Here is a 21,936-nt window from a genome sequence, read left to right on the forward strand (position 1 = left end):
GAAAAAGTGAAACTGAAGCAGTTGACAGCTACATAAAAATGACAGCTTTGCACAATAATTTATTAGTTAATTTTTCCTACTTGGAGATGACTGTCCTTGTATGTGAGGGTTATTAGTATTTTTCTGTTATCTGCATTTTCCATTTAGCCATTATAAACATGCTGTTAGTGTTCTATACATTGCTCTAGTCACATAAAGCTTATTTTGTTTTTGTGAAGCTGTTAATTATTTTTCTACACAAGTTTTTAGTGGGCCTGCAGGAAAGAATGGTTCTGGTTTTGATTTATTTTGAAGTAAGATTCCTGAGGGCTGGATTCAATAATACAATCCATTTGTCTTAAACACTGCAAAGGCTCATGGCAAAGCTCTAAAAATCAATTTTTTTGGGAGACATAGAGAAGACATATAGCTGTACAGCAGTTTTAGCAGTCCAGAACTGTGAGGTGTTTTCTTTTTTTTAACTGGTCTTTAAATGCTTATAGATTTGTTTGTTTTAATAGGATTATAATAAAATATTTAAGTCTCAGAATATAGACCCTTTAGACGGAAAAAAAGTGCACATCGTTTACAAAAACAAATAAGATATATTAATGAATTTAAAATGAAATCCTATTCAATCACATTGATTAGAGTTTAAGATTTCTCCTACAGAACTGGACATAAAACCAGAACTGGAATGTGGCGTTAACTAAAAATTACAGTAATTTCACGATTATAAGCCGCACTGAGTATAAGCCGCACTTCTGGGTTTCAGCAACTTTTTGTTTTTTTGTCCATATATAAGCCGCACCTGATTATAAGCCGCATGTTACAATACAGAGTGTGATGAAAGGTATCTGTTCTATCACCATCTGTTGAGGGTGGGGACAGTGATCCTTATCTCAACGGCAGATAATCTGCTAATGGGCCATCCATTGAAACCAGGTTGGGCATTGTTCTTTATCTTTTCACACCCCATCCTTCCTCCAGGGAGTCATTTTCTGCTAATGGCCCATTGAGTCCCACTGTGGGACTGATAAAATTACTGCATCCCATTGGAAGTTGCTCCAGCCAGGGGGAAGAGCCCAACATTTCTTACCAAGATAAAAACAGAGGTTTGGGACACTAAGGGAGCCCCTTTCTCCACTGGACTCCAGAGGAAAACCGGATTTCTCCACATCACCACTGGACCTCCAGAGGGAAACTGCACCTTGTACAGGAGCACTGCTCCAACTGAATCACATCTGTCACTGCAGGAGGATGCAGCCACCATTTAATGGGACTGCTACCAACACCCTGCCTGATGGGGTGCCAGGTTGTACTCTGACTTTGTCAGGGCTTGGGGTTTGTTTCTTTGTAGTACTGTATTTCTATTTTAATTTCCCTAGAAAAGAACTGTTATTCCTAATTTCCATATTTTTGCCTGAAAGCCCCTTGATTTCCAAATTATAATAATTTGAAGGGAGGGGTTTTACATTCTCCATTTCAAAGAGAAGTTCCTGCCTTTCTCAGCAGACACCTGTCCTCCAAACTAAAACAGCAACTTTTTGTTCTTTGTCCATATATAAGCCGCACCTGATTATAAGCCGCACTTTGGGTTCGGACCAAAATTTTAGTCAAAATGGTGCGGCTTATAATCGTGAAATTACTGTATTTAATGCTGCGGTTCCATTATGACTAAACACAAAATAGGAGTGGCCTGGTTGTCAAAAAGTGAACTTGGAAGCAAATTCTGGGATCATTTGCAAGGCTGGTGGCACAGCACACAGGCAGAGATGGGAGAATGGGGAAGGAGATACTTCAGTCTTGATGGTGTGGCCTTGAATTCAGGAGTCTCCCCTGTGTGGAGCTGCTCTCCATAAAAGCTCAGCTGATGACTGGGACAGAGCAACTCTGCATCCTCCCCAGGGTCTCCTGACAGTGGCACCGTGGCTGTCCCTCTGCTGGGAGCTGTGCCTGTCCCCTCTCTGGGGCTCTGTCATTCCACTGGCAGGGAGAAGGGAGCTGCTGCCCCCTTCTTGGGGGCCTTGCCTGGTCACCAGCACAGTGTGAGCCCCATCTCACAGGTTTAAATCAAATTATAGAGGTTTATAAAGTAAGTCACTTTGTGAAATGGTTTCCAAATTTGTGATGCAAGTTTGGGAATGAAAATGAGGTTCAGGGTCCTTGGAGTTATGCAGCCCTTTCTGTAGGGAGAGAAGTTGTGGTGTGAGACAGGCTGATTGTAGATTTGAATAAGGCCTGGCTGTAATAATCCTGAAAAATGAATGGTGAAAGTGTTACGGATAACATCATGCAAAACAAAATGAAGGCACTGAAGTATGATTCTGACTTGCAATACAGCAGGGGATATACCAAAAGATCCAAAAGATTCTGTTTTGCTTTGCTACTGTGGGACAAGCCCTGGATATGCAATATGTGTATTGGTGATATTTTACATAAATCCTTAAAATGTTAATATTGGAATGGATTTGTTTGAACAGAATAGAGATATGTTCAGTTCACTGAAAGACTTCACAATATTAATTTGTAATAAAGATGGAAAATAATTTAAGTAGACTTTTTATTAAACATGAGAGACCTAATCCATGCTTCAGAAATGTATTTGCATGGTTTGAGGGGACTTCTGGGACCAAAAGATGGTGAAAAAGAGGCTTAAAAGCATAGAATTATACGGTAGTGAGACTTTAAAAAGACACTGGATTTAATCCTATAAACCCTGTAGGAGGTACAAGACTGGACTTCAGCTGATAAAGATTTTGTTGCCCCATTAAAGTAATTCTTGTGTATTTATGGAGGAGATCTGAAGGTATATATTTTCAAATTCCATTCCTATTTTAAAAATATTATCTCTGAATGGAGATAATAAAAATATTATCTCCTTTCCCTTTTCCCCCCACCTCCTCAGCTGGTCAGCCATGGCTCAGTGAATGTGTGGCAGGCCAGGAGAGCTGGAGCGAGCGCCTGGGCTGTGCCGCCTTGTGCGGGATTCTGCTCAGCAGGGTGAGCCCTGAAACACTAATCTGAGAGAAATTAGGATTTTAGTTAAAAGTTAGAAGAAGCTGGGCTTGAGATATTTAGCTGCAACTTAAATAATTGTCTGTAGTTTTATATTTGCTTAGCTGTGCTTGTGATGGGAAAGGATGAAACTAGTAGGTAGGTCCAAAGAACATAAACAATTGCAACCAGAAACTCATTCTTTGCAAAATTGGAGTTGCCCCAAAAACCATTTGTATTGTCATTGATAGAAAAGGTTGAGAGTTCAAGGCGAGGAAGACTCACCTTTCTTCCTCCTTTTAAGACCCCTCCCCACAAAAACGACCCCGGACTTAATTCAAGAAGCCAACCATGAATGCTTAATAGCCATTCGAGCTAATTACCACAGGAAGCAGGGGATGGGAGGGGCTGATATTATGAATATGTATTTGTTTAAACCTTTTGTCAATAAATAGACTCTGTAATTTTGCAGTGCGTGTTAGGGGGCTACCCCACACTGCTGCCCAGCGCTGAAAAAACATACCCTTTCTAACTTCAAATTGTTAGAGAGTCTTTTGTCTGTCACAGTTGAGTATCAGTATTAGACCAATACTCATATTTTGGTAAAGCAACCCCACTTTGGGCTCAGGGGTGTGGGGGGGTGTGTGCTTGCCTAGTGCCTCCTCAAGCTGTCTATGACCACTTCCAGCTGTTGCAAAGTCAGGATTGCCGTGGCCTGCTTTTTGAAATGGATTCTGTGGCTTTTTATTTATTTTGTGAACCTCATGATTGGTAGAGATGAAGCAACTCAAATGAACTTTTAAGATCAAAAGTAAACCAATTCAGGTACTGACTTGCTGCAGGGACTTCATAACTAAGGATAGGCACTTTTGTTTCCATATAGCATTTTTTAAAGAGAGATGGATACCATGTAGAAATTGATATTTAGCAATATATTATTTAATGAAATATTAATGGGTTTGCTCTCTGCTATCTTGTTAATTTTGAGGTAACTGCTAGCAAATTCTCCCTTTTTAGTAGTGGTGACTACTTTTAAAGTTATAAAGATTTGTGAGTCATAGCAATACATGGATTGCATATCAATGCTAAAACCTGACATTTTAGTTTGCCTAAAAAATTATTAAATTCCTGGATGTGTATCACCCTAATTGTTCCTATAACTCATTAAATTAATAATTTATCCGATTAATGTATTCTTTTTTACTGTTTGTGCAATATCAATATTTAGGTAACGATTTCTTAAGTGGTCCTGTTTATTTCCCAAAATATATTTTGCATTTTTATCTCAAATTGTGCAGTACTATTAATTGTGTGTGCCTCTTTGGATAAGCAAAAGAAGAGTGCTTTATTTTAATCACTGGATAAATTGTGTTGTTTGTTTGTCTGAATTTACTGTTTCTGTGAATTCCCATATTTTTCTTTTGTTTGTGTCAACAGGTACCTGAATAGTTTTAAAAGAAAATGCTAAGTGGATTGGAGAAAATCAAAAAGGTGATTTTAGACTCTGAAATAAAGAACTGGTACTTTTTTGAGACATTACAAGGGAAAAAAAGTGGAGTAATAAGCATAATATTGGAGGTTAAACATTTACTTAGTCATCTCCTAATTAGTATTAAAAATGAAGAAATTCTGGAAATAATTCAGAAAATGTGAGTTGAAAAAAGAATCTATTACTGTAATCCTTAGAAACTGAACAGAGTATTGAATGCATTTTTTGCATTGATTATAAATTTTCTGTTGAATATAGTGGTGATTCTACTGCTGTTAGTCTTTTGACTGTTGATTTTTCTTTCTTTTGGGTGAAGGATTTTCATATATTCTTTTCTAATTATCCAATTTATCAGTTAGGTCTCTGCAAGATCCCTTATAAACTTGAACTACTTTACTTGAATGGTACCAGTAATTTTGCAGTTGCTGAAATGAGTTTGGGGGTTTTGTTTGTCATTATTTGGAAATCTTCAACTAAATTAGAGACGAAAATAAGAAAAGACTACTATAACAAGCTATAGAAATATATTTTATGTCATATATATTTATTTCAAAGATATGTAGAAATATCTGTTATTTCAAATAAAAAGGAGTTTTTTTTGCAGAGGGCCATCATATAAGCATTGCATTGATGCTTGACAATAGCTTGAAATGAGTTTGCATTTGCTGGGACAGTTTAGAACTGTGCTGGCTTGTGGGTGCATCTTTAGATGTCTTTCCTTGTGGGATTCTGCCCTGTGGTTTTTAAACCAATCAATTTTAGAAATTTCTGACTCTTGCATAAGAATTTCATTAGATATGTATTTACTATGCAAAAATTTAAGGAAGTTGACTTTTTTTTTCATTATTCACTCTTGTAGATTTGCTTATCCATATTTTACCTGTCTCACTTGGAGCCATGCGACACAAAGATCACTGACTGATGTCATACTTCTTCTGTGAACATCATCTAAAGGACACGGCGAGGAGAAGGACACTTCACAGACAAAACACTCTTTATGTCCTCAGGTCCCACTTCAAATGGGAAAATCTAAAGCATCAGGTGAGTCTGGATGAATGGCTGTTACATTATCAGATACATACATCACAGTTAGGAAGCCAAGAACAAATGCAACTGTTTCCTGGGCAATGAGGCATGAGATTAAAGGCTGATGTCCAAATGTAAGAATCCAGTTAGCAAGTGACTTATGTCTGTGGTACAAAATCAAAATGCTTCTATTTCAGTTACATATTCCAGCACTGTGTGGGTTCCTCTCCTTGTAAGCTACAGAAGAATTTTTTATAAGTCTCTGGAATATGTGGTGTTAGAAAGAAATGGCATATGAGAAATAGTGTACAAGTGGTGCTTTCTTCCACTTCATGTTTTCCACACTGAACACTGTACACCAGGGCCTTTAGTGGTGCAAGTTATTATGGATACTGACTGCAGTTTCATAGCTTCTGGTAAGTTTGGGGATAAGCCAGCTCAGTAGTTACACATTGGGTAGGAGAAGCATGTTCTTGAGAGGATGCCTGCAGTATCAGACTGCTGCGTTTTGCAACGGTAACCAGTTCTCTACAGTGTAATAGTACTTTGGACATTCCTATGTTTTTCCTAAACCTAAATAAATAGAAGGAAAATTTTACTGTTCCTTTGTGATATGTTCCACCGGGAAGTGAACCTATGAAACTTAGAGATAGCTTTATGAGAGGACGTGGTCATGTTAAAGACTTGAGAGATTTTGGTGGGGGAGAGACTGGAAGGCTATAGACTAATTTAGATAGAGGCTTATTTCACAGGTCATTTATTTGGATGATTGGGATTTTACAAAAGGAGTCTGGGGAAATACATTAATTTCTTTGAAGTAACCAAAATGTGTGGTTTTATGATCTCACTGTATTGGGTAATGCACCTTTCTGATTTCCTTTTAACAGCTCCCCAGAATGTATTTATAACTTTTAGGATCACACCTAAGCTCAGTATTTAAACATGCGTGTTCATTCCTGCATGTGATAATAAATGATAATGGAAGAAGAGTATTGAGCTGTTAGTTGTAGGCATTAGAAACCTCTTCTTTGATGAGCAAGAATGAATACAGCTGATGGAAGATAACTAATTCACACATCTGTTCATCCTCACAGAAACACTGGACACAGATTATGAGAGACACACATATATAGAGAGAGAGGGGAAAATTGAGGACATATGCTGGCCTTTCAAACAATGTAGAGAATGTGCATTTAAGTATACTTACACATAGGTCTGTAAAGTTGACCTAAACACCAAATAAAAAAAAAGTCAACCAGATGGGACCCTGTATGCCTCGTAAACCCTAGTGAATAACTGCTTTTATTGCTTTGCACACAGTGCCTTGCTAAATGTGATTATGGAGATCTTAAATCCACACTGGTTTAGGGTCATGTGAAAAGAGCTCTGTTTAAAATCAGCAAGTAAATACATCCCAGGTTAATAGAACCTGCATCATCTAAGCATGGGCTTATGATTTTTATTATCATGGTTGCCTTCATCCTAAATTGTGTAATTAAAATGTTCCTAATTACTGGCTTATTAGAAAGGGCTTTGAATGAAGCAGTTGAGAAATTTGGATGAGAAAAAAGAACAATTTTATGCTTTCATTTTTCTTTATTCTTAGTGATGCTTGTTTCATCCTCACAACCTCTCACAGTGGTCATTTTGCCTTGTTCTAAGGCTATGTTCTCACCTTGTCATGACATCTTTTTATGTGAGTTTTGCTTTGCTAGATTTTCTGGGTTTATACCATGAAACAAAACTTCATTAGAGAGCATGTATTTACTGTTACCTCTCCTGACACTGTTTGCTGTTTGATAGTTTTGCTGCAAAAATTTACAGTGAATGAAAACCTACTGAAAGTATTCAGTGTCAGTATTAGTCACCACACTGCCACTGGCTCTGTAAAGCTACTGGAGACTAAGCGCCTTTTTATTTTTCTGTTCCTTTCCTGCTTTTTTCTGTTCCTTTTTTTTTTCTGAAATTAGGACCACTAAACTTTATAGGGAAAATGTAAGATTTCATGCTAAATTTTACCTACATCCACTCTTCCTGTTATAACTTAGGGAAATACACTCAAGAGATTTAGAAAGTGGTTCAGATAAAGTGTCAAATGGAAATGGAAGCCAAAAATTTTGGCTTTGAACTCATGGATGAGATTGTCAGGCCTTATAGATAGGCCCTATCTATTGGTGGTACTGCTTGTACTGTCCTTGTATGGACTGTACCTGAATGAAAAACCATAGTACAGAGAATGACCTGATTTATTTTTTAACCCTTATTCCTTCTTTATACCTGGTACTTCATTCTTTCAAACCCCTTCTGCTTAAACTTCAGCTTTTGAAATTCCCGTTGAAAAATTTTTTTCTGCTAATTAATGTACCAAAAGTAGATTGAGTTTGTCTTTCAAGATAAACTACATGAATCCTTGTCTATGCAGAACAATTCATAAACTTCTCTGTAAAAGGAAGATGAATAAAAATGAAAGATGGGGGAAGGAGCACAAACTCATAGGAAAGAGAAAGGACAGACTTTCTTGATTTAACCATCCAAAATATGGAAGGTTTGGCAATATTCTTTGTTCTAAAGATTCGGTTCATTGTTCCAAAATGCTTGGTGATATAATATCTATGATAGAGTTAATTTTCTTAATTTCCTGAGATTTCTGATGTTTCTTGAGATGCAGGGAAAAAAAGAATCAATGCATTTTAAAATTTATATTTTCTCCATTTGTTGAATAAATCATCCTGACAGGAGAGGAAATATCTATCTCCCTGCTGTGTATATAAAAGATACAATCATCTTTCTGCTGAACCTCTAGATCTCATGCATGTTATTGTAATAGTCTTTGTTACTGCTGAGACATGGAATAAAGCCTTCACCAAAAGTTTATTTTAAATGCACTGGTTTTTGTAGCCTAACGTAAGGTTAAAGTAATGAAATGTTTTATGTTCAGCTTTAACACTGGACATTCATAGCAAAAAGGAAATACTGCTGCATTCAGCCAGGTATTTTGTAATTCATATTACTTATGCTAGTCAGGGAGAATAAGAGATCTAGAGATAGCATAGAGATATCTATGATTTTCCTAGAATTTTGGGTTTTGGTGGTGGTTGTAGAAACAATGTGATTTTAAAATTCTTTTATTATTATTATTATTATTAATTACAAACTGTAATACTATTATTAATATTGCAACTTGTCATTTTTCTGTTAAATATAAATTGTGAAGCTCTGATTCATTTTGGCTTTGCTGTAACTTAGGGTCAGATTCCAGGCTCTGCATAAAGAGCACATCCTGCTGCTAAACCAGGCTCTATCAGCCTTGAGAAGTCCATAATGTCAAGGTAGCTTCTATAAATAGCAACAGTAGTAGTTTGAACAGATGGGAAATGTCTGCTATTCCCTTTCATTTATTGAGATGTTTTACCTCTTCTTTAGAGAGGTATGCCTCTATTCAGTCTGCTTGGCATCTAAAGGGTGTCATGCTGGCTTAAGGGGGGACATTAGGCAGACTGAGAAGTCACTCCCTTTGGACCATCTGCTACATGAAAACAGAGCTGAATTAAAGTAGACTTGAGTAACTGGACTGGCGAAAGCATAACTTATGAAAAATAAAATAGAAATATTTCATTTTATGAGACTCTTACAACTGGAAGGGCAGAGAATACTGGGAAATTACGGTGCCTGGAGGGGCTGGTACCTTGTAAGGGTTGGACATTCAGTGTAGCCATCATTTGTATGACTTAGATTTTATTAAAACCAGCAGGCATTTTACCACTCATATTCACTGCACTATTGCCTGCGGTATAAAAGCTCTCAGAAAAGTACAGAGCATTTGTCAAATCTTACCATAAATTGTACATTTCTGTGAGCTGGTGCAGCACATAGTTTCTTTAAAATTTCAGTCATCCATAGCAAACCCCAAAGCATGTTATCAAACCTTTTGTCAAATGAGTATGCATGTATTTTAGATTCCGGATTGTTAGGAGATTATGTGGGCTTACATGGACTAATATGAAAGTAAGCTCTTTCACATCTGTCCAGAAACTAATGTTATTTTTAAGTAACACTTCAGGATTCTTGTATTTTTTTTGCTGGCAATGCCTTTCCTGCTGTTGAAGATATTTACAATGCAGTCTTTAGATGACTGCAGCCACTGACTACTATAAAGTGTGAAAAGAGTTGTGTGAATCAGGTCTAGTAGGGAAAACACAGGTTATATTAAAGAAAGTAGAAGTTTAGAATTTGACATGCCTTTGTTCCTGGAAGCGTTTGATTTATGTACACAAAAATTTAAAAGACAAAAAAAAATACTTCAAAAAAAGCAAGGAAAACATGGAAGAAGAGAGTCCTAAATGTTTAGGTCCTGTGAGAAGCAAGCTAATTTCTGTTACACAATGCATCACAATAAATTTTAAAATTTCTTAATACATTCTCATTTTCCAAGAACCTCAGAGGATTCTTCAATCTCAGCTTTAATTGCAGTCCTGGCTTTGACACAGTAAGCAGATTCAGTAAAGGGATGTAGTCAGCTACCAAAAAAGAAAGCCTCAGTCTGTTGGAGGCAGTGTGGCATCCCAAATTGCCATCATCAGGCTCATGCACTGATTCAGTGCTTCACAGTGGTGGTCATGGTCTGTCTCAGACTGGTAACACAGGAGACACTGCCCCAGAGGAAAGCTGCAGATCTTTTATCTGTCCTATGTTTGAGCCCTTCCAAGTTAAGATATTCATCTGATCCTTTCTATTCTAAATGTAGAATAAATAAATAGTTCTGAAAGTAAAAATTAGAGCTCCCTGATCTTAGATGACAGAGCTCATGGGCTACAAAACTCCTCACTTTGTTTCGTATCCATAAATCTCTCTGGAGAGTGCAAGAGTTTTAACTGGCCAGGTGGGCACTGTGATATCATGTGACATTGGGCACAGGCCTGGATTTAGGGTCGCTCTAATGCATTTCACGTTGGAAAAGCAAAACTTCTGGACTGAAAGGAATTCCCAGGCTGACGTGCTGGACGAGCCCTGGGCCAGCCCCGAGCGGTGCTGGGGAGCGCAGGCCCGGCCGGGAGTGTGGCCGAGGTGAGGCCCAGCTGCGGCCTGCAAGCCCCCCAGGCACCTCCGCGCCTGCCTCTGCCTCCACCTCAGGAGCCGCCTCAGGAGCCGCCTCCTCACCCTGCTGCTCTGCAGAAAGCCGTAAGGTGGCTTTCGTGGTGTGAGGACCAGTGAAGGTGCAGATAGGAACAGAAGAGAGCAACTTCTCAGAGCCATTAAAGCAGGGTTGTGTGCGAGCCCACGCTGGGCCTGTGGGCTCTGGGCTGAGCATCTGAAGTAGTGTCATGGCCTGCTGTTGACAGACAATGAAGATTTTTTCTTAGTGGCTGAACCAAAGCCCTGCTCGTTAGCACACACCCGTACCAGGCTTTCTCAGGGCAGACACAGCTTTATTTAAAAAGACTCCAGATAGGTGCTGTTCAAGCTGGTCCCACAAAAGGTCTTTATTAAGGAGTGAACTGAACCCTTGGTAACCAGAATTACCAGTGTCTGTCAGAAATAGTAATCTGAAAAATGGAGATAGCTATTGCTTTAAAAAATATTATCTTCCAGTGAAACACTTCCTAGAAGCTAAAACAGGAATATATTTTAGGAGATAATTAATTGTGCTGTAAGATTTCCTGCTGATTTGGTTTATGGCTTCTGCTCTTCTCTATCTACAAAACTTAGGTGGTCTTACATCATTCAGTGATTCAGTGATGCCTATGTCATTAATAATTCTCAGATGCTCCTTGGGAAAGTTGCACAGTAGGATAAATCTTACATGTGTTAGTGTACTGTTTGTCAATAGGGAATTCCAGGCTTTTTTAAAAAAGTATTTCTCTATTAAAATGAAGATGGGTCAGGTACACTGATTTTATGATGATGGATGCTGAATGAAAAGCTTTAGAATAGCTAGAGATGTATGTAAGTTATGTGTTGTTACCCATTTTCTCTTGAGTTTTTTTCCCCTCATCATTTCTGGATGGATCTCTTTCTTTGGCAGGCTCCCAGAACAGCAAGTAACATATGCTGTTAAAACTGATTGTCCGTGGCAGTGTTCAGACAATTTATATATTCCCTAAAACTTATTTTAAAAGGTCTTTTTGTTCACTCTCTATCTTAAAAGCCAGTTTCAACAAGCATCACTGAGATTTTGATTTACTTTTATGAGTGATGTTTTAAATGTGCTGGTGCTTTCATAGGAAGATGAAAAATATACTCTTGTGCTATGTTTTTCAGCCCTGCTTGTGATTTCAGGTGCAGATTGTTCTTTTGCTCTACAAAGGCTTCTCTGAAATTCCCAATGACATTTAGGTATGGATTAATATTTTGCTGATTATTTTTAGGCTAAGCGTTACTAAATACAAAGTCTGAGCATGTTGCAAATCTTATTCGGAGATTATTCATTCTTATTATCTGTGAAAGTATCTGTCATTCCATAATTTCATTACAGTAAAATAATCAGCATTTATATACCTGAATGAAATTATAAAATACTAAGAATCTATGAATGCTACAGCTTTTTTAGTAATAGGATTACTAAAATTCTGAAGATTCTGTCCATCAATTGTTCTATAGAAAACAACAAAGGTGACAAATTTGGGGAACGCTGAACCTAGTGCCAAAATACTTGCACTAGGAAAATGTCAAACCAAGTTTACAAATATTTTATATTCATTAAGAATAGAGATACATAGGTATATATTCAGATTGGGTATGTAGAAAGATAATACTATTAACCAATCACCAGACAATAGTGCCTCCTTCATCCTTTTGTCCAGACCTTTGAATTATGGTCCATCCTGTAATATGGAATTAGACAGTCTTGACCAGCTACCCTGTAACCTTACCATGCCTTTGTCATGTTTGCTAAGTCAGCTACACCTCTTTCAAATACCTTCTGCATTCTTTGATAGAGAAGCAAATGCCTTTGTGGTTCAGGGGTGCAGATTTTTGCATAATGAAATTTCTAATCTCTGTGTGTTTAGACAAAATTGATGACTGATAAAAGTAGGAAATACACAGAAATTACAGCCCATTAAGTAGCCGGAACATCCAGTCACTTGTGTTGGTGCCCGTTTCTTTGTTGTTTAATTCTTCTAAATGCTGTATTGCTTCTGAAATGCACTCAGAAAGCTGAAGTTCTGTATTCATTTTTATAGAATAGAGAAATATAATGGCTGCTTCTTAGCACCTCGACTGACATAATCCTCTTGTGCAGTGGGGCAAAGGTTGATCCTTGGAACCACTGATTTGCATGACCTACTGAAGCTCTCACATGTAGCTAGGGGCACAATAGATGTGCCATGAGATGACATTGTAATGACAATATAAGGCTCCAGGTGACCTCTTCAGACAAACAGAGCTTCCAAATTAATACCGTGATACTACATAGGGAATGAAAAGAAAGACTTTTTCTCTGGTAATGTGTACAAAACCTGGTATTTTTAACTGCATACATGTGCAGTAAAATGAAACCTAATGTTGACATAGCTCTGAAGTAAATGAGAAGATGATTATATCATCTATATATCACGTATTGACTAGTATGCATTTAAATGACTTGCAGATTGCATTCCTCAGCAATTATAGTTGGTTTATATTCCTTTATATTTGAAAAGAAACATCTTCCATCTCTTTTCCCAGTCTGTTTGCAAAAATAGAAATATACCTAAATGTGAAAAAATTAAACCTTTCCAGTAAAAATGACCATGCTCTACCAGAAACTACCCTCAGGTAGGACATATATATATTATGGTTAACCACAATGTTATCAAGTGTTTTTAATCAATACTTTTGTTCTGAGTCACTGTTCTATTAGTGACTTGTGTGGTATTAACTCAACTGTTTGTGTCAAGGAGCCTGTGCGGACTTTAAAGTTTCCAAAACCTTTCTGAACAATTAATAATCTATTTGTGCAAGCCAGGAATTTTGGCTCTGTGGAGACATGAAGTAAGTTTGCAAGTTAGAAATTAGAAATTGCAAGTTGGAAATTAAAAAATAGCAAACAAAAATTTTTATATGAAGGTAGTCAGGCAGGTCAGCACAGATGAAAGATGTTAAATGCTCCCCATTCCTAGTCTTGCTGCTCACAGTCTCAGCACCACCTTCAGCATGTTCAGTCACCGTAGTGGGAAATGTTTTCCTTCCTTGCCTGTCATGCCCTGATGCAATTTTAATTCTACAGTTATAGTCAGTCCCTTTAAAACTAATATGTCAGATTCTGTTTTCTTCTTCAGAAATATTAGACGTGGGAAATGTGCATTTTCATGTAATGGCAAGCAGGGCTCGTGGGGTCTGAAGTGCTCGGTAGCCCCAGTGCTTTGAATAGTGATTGAAACAACATAACTCCCAGAGCAAGCTGGGAATAAGCAATGTTTGTGCATGGCATATTACTGAACTGAGGGTATAACTGGTGAATGGCAGTGCCCCTCCTTGGCTACCATACAGTGTTTGCTGCCCAGGTGAGAGTTGGAAGCTGGATTCTGTGCGGGCAACTCTGTGAGTTTGTCATTGTTATGCCCTCTGGTTATTTCATCCAGAGATGCTGTAGATACTCTGTGCTTTCAGAATTACACCAGATGCACCAAGAATTAAAATGAAATTATCAAACTTCTAAATTTTTTGAAATTAGACACTTTTCACCCTCCTGGAGCATTTGCTGATACTCTAGGGGAGGATATATCTTTCGATGGCATTTCATCAAGATTGTGGGTAGATATTAATCTAAATGCAATTTATTTTTGTATTTTAGAAGCATTGTCTTGCACTGTCCAAAATACTTAGGCTTTTGACTTGAGCTTACATAGTAGGAAACACTGAGACCACTGTGATTAAGGTTCATTTCATACCTGTCATGAATATTCACTCACCAGTTACAGTCTTGTGACTTTGCAGTGCACCAAAGATTATGGAATGAACTAAGGATCCAAATTCTGTTGGACCATTTTTGGGCAAGCTTTACCAGAATTAAAATAACCATCTGCATAGAATTAAAAACATTCAGTTGCACGTTCATCCACAAAACTGAAAATGTTGAAGGACGTACAGTTATTACTACATCTAAAATGTGTCTTTGAGTGTCAGTGTTGAATTGGTTCAAATTATCTTGCTTTTTGTAGAATTTTTCTCTAAATAGAATTTCTGTTATGTGTGTAAGGACATACTTGGTTTCCTTGTGTTTGGATTTTGGTGGTGGTAGAAATGCTCATTATTTGCTGAATATTAACAGCAGCAGTAGTCCTGTGCAAATAATTTCACCACGGTATTTGATTCAAGATTAAGTAAAAGGTAAATTAGTCACATGTCCAATTTTTGCTTCCATTACTTTGTTTAAAATGCTTTATTTATAATATTTATCATATATTGCTGATGCATATTCTCCCAAGTGAAAACAGTTAGTAGTTCAACATATCATAGCCTGAAAATATTAATCTGTGTCTGATGGGTATGCAGTACACCTGGAAGGAATGTCAGCTAGTTTATATCTGAGCTGATGCATACTTGACTTCTTTTTAACGTATTTCTTTAGTGTCACTTTACTTGGGCCAAAGTCAATTTTGTATGGGAACTGTTTTACAGCTTGTGTGGAATGAACTTGTGCTTTTGATTTGTTTCCTAATAAGGTGGTCTAGGTTAGTAACTGTGAAAGCTGCCTTTACCTGGCACATTTTATGGTCCTTTTGTCAAGATTAAAGAGATAAGAAAGGCAAATCCTCAGGGAACTACCAAGCATGCAGAGTTTTTTAGATTACCAGTAAGAGATGAAGTGGATAAGTTTGATCCTCATCATGTAGTATCTGTTCTGTAAACAAAGAAAATCTGTCATCCACAGATGTTTGTTTGGACATTTTCCCCAAAAGATGTTTTGGTATTTGAAAACCTCAAAAATCTGAATGTATTTTGTACCTTGGCAGCCACAAGATGTACGGGCACTGTCAGAGAAATGCTGATCCTACATTTCATTATCCTGTTTTTAATGCAGAGGACACAGCTATGCTGTATTATATCTTTTATAGAGATATCAGGATGCTTTTTACAACATGGGAAGAAGAAATGGAAGATTCAGCAGGACAGGAGCTTTTTTTATTTTAGTAGCCAAAACAATAAAATCTGCCCTAAAATTACCACTTTCCAGTGGCAGTAATTCCAAGAAAGACATGAAAGTACTGTTGAGCAGCTTATGCATGAATAGATAGGGATATAGGGTAGTCCCTTTTAAGGTGAAAGGTGGGGGAAAGGGGTAGTGCTTAATGGCTGCTACAGGATGGCAAAATGCTGTATGTAAATTTGTAAGTGGTGTGCATACTTATCCTGTTATTCATTGAAAGGATTATTGAGTGTACCTCTTGCTTTAAGCTTTGAAAATGTACCCTCTAGGTCCTAAACCTCCTTTGTTTTTGTAAATTGATTGTAGAAGTCGTCCAAATATATGCAGTGAAATCCTGGTATATGAACAGAGATGGCCTCATGCTATCAACACTGCTCTGGCCACAAGTTCAAAATGCAAAGTGCTGTGAAGAAAACTAGCTGTGTCCCAGCCAAAACCTGAACAGTGTCTGAAAGGAAGGACAAAGTCAACAGACAAAGAATTAATCCAAAATAGGTTGCAGTACTAGCCTAACCAGAAGAGATCAAAAGTTCCCATGTGAGCTCCCAAGCAGCTGCCCATTACCTGTGCATTGGCACAATAAAGGAACAAGCTGGCTATTAGCATGTATTTCAGTGTACCACCAGTGGGCATCACATTACTGAGAACTGGGCCTATCTGTGGTTCTGTCTTGCACATTTCTGCAGTTCTTCTTAACATGTAACAGCATTCAGTGCTCATTTTGTATGTATGGATGTCAGTATCCTCTGAACTTGTATAAATAAACCAATGAAATGCAGCTTGTTTCTAGGAGATACAACACGGGAATAAAGTGAAATGTCACCTCTTTGCACTGGAGGCATCACTGTTGTGTTGAGCTGAATATCTGCAGTTTGGTTGCCTGGCAAGCTGAAGAGCAATTTCATGCCAGACCTATGGCCCCTCTGCAGAGGGCTAACCCCACCATACACATGCATAATGGCAGTTTTAGTATAGCTCCTCAAGTTGCCATTATGAAAACTGTACTGGGTTTATTCTTTAATACCTTGATTACAGTAGATTTTTCAGTAGCAGAGACTAGACACAGCCGAGTAGCTTTTGTCATGCTTGTGGCATCTGGACTACTTTTTATAACTGAGAAGGTACAAAATAACCTACTGATAATGTTGAACTTGATGGTGCAGAAGCTGGGAGGGAAAGGGAGGAAAGAAAAAGACATGTCCCTCTGATGACTGATAAATCCTATTTAATCCTTTCAATTTATTTTCCTGTATTTCAAAAGGCTGTGTGAACACACTGTCAATATTTTCCATTTTTTCTTTGAATTAATACAAGTAGTTGGTGTGTTACAATCTCCTGCCTTGAGGATTCTTCTCTTTTTCCTTGCCAGGTTCTCCAAGTCATCATTCACACAAGTTGCTTTACATGATTACTGTTCTGTTCTCTTCTCCAAGATTTAATTTGAACTTGAACAGGGAATTTTGCTTTTGGTAATGTAAGCTAAGGTTGTTTCAGTTTGCTTCCTTCTTGCCACTCCCCACCTCTAAGGTTTGTATGTTTTTGAAATCAGTCTTTTGGAAGAACATGAAACACCACAGACAATCACTGTGCTATGAAGTAATTTGTCAGTGTACTGTAATTCTGAAGTTTTTAGTTAATTAAATACTAGAAAAATACCAAAAACTGCAACAAGCCCTGCTATTTTGAGATTAAGTTCCATCTATATGAATCTCAGCTTTCAGTATTATGCAGATTTTCTGCATTGACAATAAAGTTTAAAAACCAAGAATGAATGAAAAACATCAGTTAACCAAGGAAAACTGAAATCTAGTAGTTTAGCACCTGTCTACAAATCAGAAATCATAAAATAAATTTTCAGGTTGTGGTCTCATAGTGTTGAGTAGTTGGAAATTAAATAATTGCTGCTGTAACTATTTAAATGCATTTTCTGTGATCTATTTTAAAGCTTTAGCTTTAAATGATCATCTGCATTCACCCTTTACCATGACCAGTGCATACACTTAGACTTAGTTATAAGTCAATTCATTTTGCCCTTGCTTTAAGGTAGACCACAGTGATAGTGGTATTGCACTCAATCAGGACTAAGAATGAGTGATTTATTTGAAACTCAGGCAAAAGCTATTTAGGTTGAAGTTCAGCTGGTGTGAAATTGGTCTCTGAAGGCACAGACTAGGGCTGATCTAGGCTGCAAATGCTGCCTCTTGCTGCCATTGAAGGTTCCCTGTATTTGTGCAAATATTCTATGCTTCAGGGTAGCAGTGTATAGCCAACAGTGCATGTGCTCTGGGTTGTGCATTCCACCCTAGGCTGTGCTTTTTTGCACATTGTTACATATTCAGTAGCTTCAGGTTATTTTTGGCACGGAAAATGTATATGTCAAAACTGAAGGGATTTGGAGTAGTCCTGTTAAGGTGAACAGTAGGGGAAAGGGATAATGCTTACTGCTGCTAGGGCTGGGGAAAAGCTGTATGTAAATTCATTTATTTTGCCTTTTTCTGTGGACAGATGATAGTTTAAGGCAATCCTAAAAGTATTTCTTCCCATTATGATTTTCATAAAACAACACAGCAAATTGTCACTTTGTACACGGCTAATGGGACGTGGTTTTTGACTGCTGGGTCAAAATGTGATTTATAGCTCAGCACTGTATCCTGGTGAATCAATATTTTCAAGTGTCTGCAGTCATACAGATCAGATTTCTGAGTGACCTTGCCTGTGAAGAATAATAATTTCAGGCATCTTAATCTCCCTTCCTTTAGCACGTGTGTCTAAAAATAAAGACCATGGTTGTGCTTAATTTTGTGAAATCCAGCATTCAGCTTTTAACTTGGCTGACTTCTGTGGATTCATCCAACCACCTCTTTGTCCCACCTCAGAAAGAAAATAGTTTTGCTGACTCAAGTCTGTTGCAGTCCTTCTAAGGACGCTTTCCAGCTCTGAGTGGCTGAAGGGTCTTCTGTTTTGTCCTTTGCCATCCTCCTTTTGCTGATACATAGAGTTGCTATTTGCTCTGAGAAACAGCTTGATATGCACTTTTGCAGTGACTATGGGGAGCATTAGTGTCCAAACAGAGCAGCTGAGGAGCCAACACCCACCTTGGCAGGATTGACTCAGCATATTTGAAATTTCAACCTCACTGCTGACCCCTATATCGTGTCCGTTTTGGGGGTTGAAATATAGCCTTGGATCAAACTTGTTTCTGAAATTATGTTTCTAACAGGAGAGGACAGCAGGATAATAAAATTTTATTAAAAGAAAACTTATATATTCCTGGGAAGGAATGGATTAGGTTGCTAAGTACTCCCCAAGCCTCTGGGTTTTCAATTATGAATAAGAAAGCAATATGAGCAGCAGCTGACTTACTGATCTCTGTCTTCACTTAAAAGTCAGAGCTCAGGCATTAATTTAGAGGAGTGAATGCTTTTTTTCAGTACAGCCTTTACAATTCTACCATTCACAGTTAATATTGGACAAGAAGTTTTAACTAGAGAAAGAATACATTTTGCTTTTAATTGAATTAGCAGAAGTTTAACCATTGCTTGTAAAAGGAGGAAGATTAGACCAAAAAAGATCTATATGTTAAATATGAATCTGTATGATACAGATTTACTCACACCATTTTGAGTATATTTTAAAAAGGTTGGCTCTTATTTTCTAGGGCATTGTCTTGGTTTCAGTCTCTCCATAATTAGTTTCTATTTACGGAACAGATCAAGATAAGTAGCTTGCAGATGTCTAAAAGATACACGTTCATGTGTTTTCTTTCTTTATGCAAATGCTTAATTATTAATGCTTTTTAAAGGAACATGGGAGGTATACAAACTTAAATTTTTTTTCTGTGTGGTTAATATCAGCAGTTTAGTTCTTTGCTTTCATTTGTAAATACTTCAAACTCTGCCAAAGAAAGGGAAAATTGGCTTTTATATATTTAAATACACATAAAGATTAAAAAAATTGCAATCCTAATTTTTCAGTCACCTACGTGGATCTGTAGTATGAAAATTCTATTTTGCAAAGTGCTATTAGCAGCACTTGTTTCTGTTTTTCATCTTAGAAAAACATTTTATTTCCAACCTAAATTCTTACTTCTTGTTTTTAAGTTTCCCTGTATTATAAACACTTTTGTATCTCAAGAACTTATGTAGTTTATTGCTTTTGACTGAAAAAAAATTATTTCAGGCAGTTGTGCCACCGAATTTTTAGTAGAATAATATGTGGAATTAGGGAGGAAAGAAAAAAAGGAAATTACAAATAGAGTTACTATCACCCAGATCACAAAGTTGTGTGTTTAAATGTGTGCTCCTTTGCACTGTATTCTGTACGCTACTATTGAATATTCTATTCTGTATAAATTCAGTTAAAATACCTTTGCAGTGCAAATCAAATGTAGCTATTCCCTTTTAATTTACAGTAAATTCACAAATACAAGCCGCACTGAGTATAAACCGCATCTCTGGGTGTTGGCAAATATTTCGGTTTTTGTCCATAGATAAGCCGCACCCGAATATGTCGTTCGCAGCGAGGACCCGCGTGCAATTAGTAACAGAACCGCGGGAGGGCGGGGTTTACTGGCTGAGCTAAGGCTGTGCAGGCTCGGCCCGCTAGGGGCCGCTGACGGGGCCAGATGGTCCAGCCCGGTGCTGCCGCTCGGGGCCCGCCGCCGCTGCCACTGGGCTCGGTCACCCCGGGTCGGCGCTGCCCCGCGGTGGCAGGCAGGGACGGAGCTTCCCCTGCTCCTACGGCAGCGGCGGCGGGCAGGGACGGAGTTTCCCCGCTCCTGCCGCGGCGGCGGTGGGCGGGGACAAAGCACCCCGTCGGCTCCCCGAGCCGCAGCAATGGCGGCGCGGGCTTCCCCCCACCTCCCCAGGCCGCAGCAATGGCGGCGCGGGCTTCCACCCCCCTTCCCGGGCCGCGGCAATGGCGGCGCGGGCTTCCCCCCCGTCTCTCCCCTGGGCTGTGGCAGAGGAGGAAAGAGAGCTCTCCCGCCTCTCTCCCTGCCCCCCGTGCTGCCTACAGGGAGCCAGGCTCCACCCGCGGTGCAACAGAGTAGCGATTTGTAACAATCGCAAAATGCCGACTTTGCAGCTGCTCGGCTCAGCACTCTGGCTGGCACTTCTGAGGTTGTATTAGCCGCTCCTGAGTATTAGCTGCATTTCCGGTTTAGGAGCAAAATCTTAGTCAAATTGGTGCGGCTTGTATTCGTGAAATTACTGTAATTAAAGTGATGAAATGGTGAATGCCTAAACCAAAGTATTTAAGGCATGTAGATATTCAAGGTACCACGTTTGTAGAAATGAAAGACAACATTAACACTGAGATGCTTATATTTAGTGTGAGCCCTTTTATAGAGTAACAGCAACCTCCATTCTTGACCTTCGATTGACCCTGTGTACCACGCTGCCTCAAAGATGGGATAATAATGGAAATAGCCTTTGTTTTTAGTATCCTGAAGAACAAATGAGTTTTAGTAGTAGCTTTTGTATTTGTGCTATGCAAAATTTCCAGTAAATTCATTTCAGCCTTTATATTTTATCTTCCATTTTGGATTGTAAGGAGGGAGTGCTTTCTTAGGCTTTCTTTTCCTGTTAAACACTTACATTTAGTGTTAAGAATGAAATCCAAATCATTAACAGGCCAAAGAACTGTTGAAGAATAAAAAAAGTCAGTCAACACAGTTTAATAGAAACTGTATAATCAAATGACATTATATATTAGTGCGCATTTTTACTGTCGTATTATCTATAAAATCTAAGCAATCTATAAATCATAGAATTATGTGGGTACTTACCATTTTAAAAGCAGCATCGAGTGGAATTGGTGGAAAATCCCCAGGGTGTAATCAATAACTGTTTAAAATGATGAGCCTTTATGATATTATTTTCAAGTGCACCATCTGAAATCAGAGGAAATTTACTGACAGTTGTATATTTTGTTGAAAAAAGTGTTCAGACATAGGTTAACCACAAAATCCAAAATCCATGTGTGTTGCCTTCTACAGAGTACAAGGACAGTGATTTATTTTGAAAATGTCTTTTAGCTGGGTAACTAGGTAACTTACACTGTGCTACATGAAAGAGTTTGGACTGCATTTTGTGAAGCTGAATTCCAGAGCAATGAGTGAAAGAAACAGATGGAGTAAGAGGAGGACAGATGGGTATCAAAAAAACTACAGCTGCTGTTTTCAGTACCTGTGCATTAACTGCCATAAATCAATTTATTTTCATTTACTGAAACAGAAAAATCATAGATTATTAAGCCAAAGCACTACCGGTCCCAGAATCACTATGTGCTGAAAGCTTCTATTTGTAGTAGTTAG

The 21,936-nt window shown here is 38.2% G+C and overlaps 1 protein-coding gene across 4 annotated transcripts in view; it reads right to left on the reverse strand.

Moving 5' to 3' along the window:
- Positions 1 to 21,936, reverse strand: part of B3GALT1 (beta-1,3-galactosyltransferase 1) — a 179,506-nt gene that overhangs the window by 33,407 nt on the left and 124,163 nt on the right. For all 4 annotated transcript variants that reach the window (XM_033064640.2, XM_033064637.2, XM_033064639.2 and 1 more), the window contains exon 3: positions 21,409 to 21,513. The gene's annotated coding sequence lies outside the window, so the exon portion shown is untranslated. The remainder of the gene's footprint in view (positions 1 to 21,408; positions 21,514 to 21,936) is intronic.

This window comes from Catharus ustulatus, chromosome 7 (genome assembly GCF_009819885.2).
Source record: "Catharus ustulatus isolate bCatUst1 chromosome 7, bCatUst1.pri.v2, whole genome shotgun sequence".
Classification (NCBI taxonomy): Eukaryota; Metazoa; Chordata; class Aves; order Passeriformes; family Turdidae; genus Catharus; species Catharus ustulatus.